The sequence below is a fragment of the Chrysochloris asiatica genome, unplaced genomic scaffold (genome assembly GCF_000296735.1).
Source record: "Chrysochloris asiatica unplaced genomic scaffold, ChrAsi1.0 scaffold00090, whole genome shotgun sequence".
Lineage (NCBI taxonomy): Eukaryota > Metazoa > Chordata > Mammalia > Afrosoricida > Chrysochloridae > Chrysochloris > Chrysochloris asiatica.
In genome coordinates, this window is record NW_006408608.1 from 4,691,015 (window position 1) to 4,696,022 (window position 5,008).

General features: G+C 40.5%; 1 pseudogene; it reads left to right on the forward strand.

Annotated features, from left to right (window-relative positions):
* Window positions 1–1,044, forward strand: part of LOC102815732 — a 12,821-nt pseudogene extending 11,777 nt beyond the window's left edge.
* The last annotated feature ends 3,964 nt before the right edge of the window (window positions 1,045–5,008 follow it).

The following is a 5,008-nucleotide window of genomic DNA, read 5'->3' on the forward strand; positions in this document are numbered from 1 at the left end:
TCTCTACCTGAGTTCACAGGAGTCTATTGAACTTTATAGGGCTTAGCTTGCAGCTTCATTGCTGTTATTCCCTCACTTCCCCTTATCAGTGACGAACATGGTCACCAATCAGAGTGTGCATTCCCATTGAATCTTCAACACGACACTTTTGAGGATGGTACAGGGAGGGCAATGTTTCATTCTGCTGAGTACAAGACACACAGAACTGGCTCCATGGCACCTACCAGTGACAACAAAGGGGTCTCTATAAACTATGTTTGAATTTGGGATCTTCCCCCTCTAAAACAATTGTAGAAGAAACTTTCTGGTAGGGAGAGAAGGGGGTATTTTTGAATCTGTTCCTTTCTGTGCAATTTGTTCATAGACTTAAGACTGCTCTAAAAAAAAAATCATATCTACTACGAAAAAAAGCAGCAAATGATGAAAAGGGTTTTCTGTGAGAGGATTTTTGAAACATAAGAAATCCAGAATGATTTAGCACTTTAAACTATGTGAATGTATAATTTCAGTTATTTATTTTATTTTTTATAATTTGATTTTAAAATAAATATTCCACAATTAAACAAAATAATATTCAGCAATTCAATAAACAAAATAAAAACAAACTCTAACTGTGATGTATCTTGTATGAATCATGCTTTGAACAAAACAGCTGTAAGAAGACATTTTTGAGTGTCTTGAGGCCTGAAGAAAAGTCCTTGGCTTGTTTTCTTTGCCTCACCTGGTGATAAAGTGTGCTGTACGGTGGGATCTCAGGAGTTGAGGTGCTTGGGAGGGAAAGTGGCGTTCTCGACCTCAGTCCCTCAGAAGAAGATAAAATGAAAGGCTCCTGGTGACTTTCCAAAATGCTCCATGAAGTGACAGAAGCCTCATCTTCATCTGGAAATGAATGGCAACTTACTGGTTCATCTGAACTGTTTACTGTTCATTCATCCATTAGCAGAAGAGTCTAGGATAAATGCTTGCAAAAACCAGTGTGGAATAATTAAAAAAGAACATGTCCTGGCTGCAGCGAAGATAATTCTGAAGAAGAACAGAGGTTAGAAGTCAAAGAACAGAGTCTTGAAAACTATGTGATATATTATTTTAGGGGGTAACAGGAGGTGGAACCAGTTTTCAAATATCTATTAAAATATTGGATAGTTGAAGGATTAAAAAAAAAAAAAAGACACTTTTGAGACTATGAGGGAAATTTTATTATGGATGGTTAGTAAACTATTCCCAAGGATTATCATAAATTTTAGTTGGCACGGTCAGGGCATTGTAAAAATGTAAGATCATTTTTTTGAGTTGCACTGTGAAATACATAGGGTTGAAATGACATGATAGCTGGGACTTACTTTAAAATACGTAGGGAAATGAGGTGGGGGGAGAAGGAAAGCTAAATTAATATACATAGGAAAACTTCTGATTGAATCTGATTGGTGGGTATCTACTATTTTATTATATTATTTTCTCTACTTTTGTGTACTTTACAATTTTTCAGAACAGAAAGAAAAAGTGTCTGTGGGCATAGCAGAGCAACGTATGCCATGAATGCCTGTAAAGAGTTCAGGAAACTCTTCTGTGACAAGAGAGTAGAGATAGATCAGCAGTTCAAATTCATCAGTTGATCCAAGAGAGAAGGATGTGGAAGTCTACTCACAAAAAATAAAGGTATTGATGTTAAGTGCTGTGGCGTTGGTTCCGATTCACAGCAACCCTGTGTAGAGTTTCCAAGGAGAGGCTGGTGAACGTGAACCACCGACCTTGCCGTTCAAACTGACTTTGCAGTCCAGCACATTAACTCACAGCGCCACACCAGAACGCCCATATAAAGGTACACACTCAAAGCCCTGTGGGGAAGTTCTACTCTGTCCTATGGGCTTGCTTTCAGTCTGAATCAAAGGACCGTTGTGAGTTATTTATATAATTCACAATTTTCAAGATGTATATAATAAAATCAAGACATTTGTCAGTTTATCTACATCCTTTTAAGTTTATATCTATGAATTGGCCAACCACTAAAAAAAAAAAATTTTTTTCCTTATTGGGAGAATGCAGGGTTGCCCACATGTGAAAATGCTTAGTCAGGATGTAGAGAAAGGAGTGGAGAGAGGATAAAGGACCCTGTATGCCATTCTGGCAGCTGAGAAGAGAAATTGGAGAGGAGGGGCTTGGGACTGATAAATGTGGTTAAGAATATACTAGAGCAATGGCACCTAATGAGAAACCAAGCAAGTCATAATCTTCAGTCAACAGTGTGTACTTAAAAACTTCCCGGTTCCAGACACCTAGACTAAATTTTTAGATTCTGTCCTCTAAGGAGTTTTTGAATCTTGATTTCATTCCATGAAGATCACTATTAGCGTTTCATTCTGGTGTGCATAGTGTTGCTATGAGTCAGAACCAACTCGACGGCACCTAACAACTACTATTAGATCTTTATTTCAATCAAACAACTGCGTTAACTGTTAAAACCATTCTCAGCTGTTTGAGTCAGAATATTTAAATCTGTTACATGAATTTATACTGATATATTTCACCCAATCTATCGTTATATTCCTTTTACCCTAACCTAGCACCTATAGAATCCATTCTCACTCTTATTCCTCATATTTCAGTTCATCTAAATAATGAAGGCTTGCATTTTGGGGGGTAGGGGGAGTGGCAAGTCATCTCCTTTTTGGTCAGACTGTGTGCTTGTTTTCTGGGCATTCTGGAATCTGACTACCCTTTCAGATCTGGAGGTGAATGTAGGGTGGTCAGGTGGTCATTGAGAGTAATCAGCTTTCCCTTGCAAAATTACTTCCGCAGGTGTGATCATTACCATTCTCATAGGAAAACAGGATGGATCTTGACTGAAAGCAGAAAATACCAGAAAGGTGTTTACTTGTGTTTTATTGACTATGCAAAAGCATTCAACTGTGTAGATAAACAAACTCTGGATAACATTGCGAAGAATGGGAATCCCAGAAGACTTAATTGTGCTCATGGGGAACCTGTATATAGACCAAGAGGCAGTGTTTGCAACAGAACAAGGGGGATATTAAATGGTTTAAAGTAAGGAAAGGTGTGTTTTAGGGTTGCAGCCTTTCAACTTATTTATTCAATCAGTATGCTAAACAAATTATCCAAGGAGTCAGACTATATGAAGATGAACATGGCATCAAGATTGGAGAATTAGCTGCCATACGTAGAAGACACAACCTTGCTTATTGAAAGTGAAGAGGACTTGAAGCACTTACTGACCAAACACTACACCTCAATGTAAACAAAATCCCTACAAAAGACGTCTTTAAATTGTTAAAGAGTCATTTTGAGAACTAAGGTGTACCTGACCCAAGCCATGATTTTTTCAATCGCCTCATATGCATGTGAAAGTTGGACAATGAGTAAAGAAAGACCAAAGAAGAATTGATGCATTTGAGCTATGGTATAGGTGAAGAATAGGAGCTCTGGTAGCGTAGTGGTTACGAATCGGACTGCGACCTGCAAGGTCAGCAGTTCGAAACTACCAGCTGCTCCGCTGGAGAAAAAGGAGGCGATCTGCTCCCGTAAAGATTTACAGCCTCGGAAACCCTGTACAGGGTCGCTATGGGTCGAAACCAACTCAACGGCACTTAACAACAACAACATAGGTGAAGAATATTGAAATTACCATGGTTAGCCAGAAGAACAGAGTCCTCGTGTGGCACTGTGGGATAAAGTACTAGACTGCAAGGTCAGTTTGAACTGCAAGGTCCTGGTTCAAATTTACCAGCCACTCCTTGAAAACCCTATGCAGGGTTGCTATGAGTCCGAGCCAACTCGATGGCACTTAACTACAACTAGCCAGAAGAACAGACAAATCTGTCCTACAAAAAGTATAGCCAGAATTCTTAGAAGTGAGGATGGTGAGTCTTCATCTCATGTACTTTGGACATGTTATCAGGAGGGATCAGTTCCTGGAGAAAGATATCGTGCTTGGTAAAGTAGAAGGTCAGTGAAAAAGAGGAAAACTCCCAGTGATAAGTGGCTGCAACAGTGGGCTCACACATAACAAAAATTGTGAGGATGGTGTAGTACCAGGAAGCCTTCTGCATAGGGTTGTGCATAGGGTTGCTATGAGTTGAAATAAACTCAACAGCATCTAACACTATCTAAGGAAGTAACAGGTTATAATATAGGTTCAAGAACACTCAGGATACAATTCTTCAATTGGGATAGCCTCTTCTCAGCTACAGACAGGCCTCTCTCTGGTCCTTAGGCCCCTGAATGCCTCTTGGGCCTTCCAGCTTTTGCAAACTGGGCAAGTATTACAATGCTATTTAGCTCTGCCGGTAAGTAATGGCGGCATCCCACTTGGCCAGTAAGCCTTGGCTAGAAGATGCTCAGCTCTAGCTCCATGGGTTGATAAGCCTAACTTTACTAACAAGCCCCAGGAGACACCCCACTATGCCAGCAAGCCTCCTGTTCAAGGGGTTCCACTTTCTTTCTCTGTAGACTGGAAAGTCCACAATACCATTTGCTGTTGGGCTTCTGCCTCTGCTGCTTCTGCTATTGAAGTTTCTCAGCCACTGCTTCTCACCATCTGTCTCCATCTCAGGTGTTACAGTTCTTTGTTTCCTGGGTCCAGGAGGTGCTTAGTGCAGAGACCCTGGGTCCAAAAGATACACTCCACTCTGGTCACTTCTTTAGGTCATTACAGACTGGAGTTTATGGCAAAAACCTGAGAACACTGCCCTACAATGACAATTGGGATTCTGGACTAGAACATTTCCAGGTGCCACAACATGATAGACACCATTTAAAAGGCAATTGTTGTTCACCAGAGATGGAGGCAGAGATGAGGACATGGAGAGAGGGAGCAGCTGAGGATTCTGGACTCATGGAAAGACAGATACTGGGTGCTGGCAGCCAAGAGGCAGGCTTGCAGAATGTGCCCTTTGGTGTTTTAAATGACTATATATTCCTGAGTGTTTCTGTGTACACCCTCCCCCCACACCCACCAAAGAAAGGTTATCTACTACATAATTGTACTTACCTA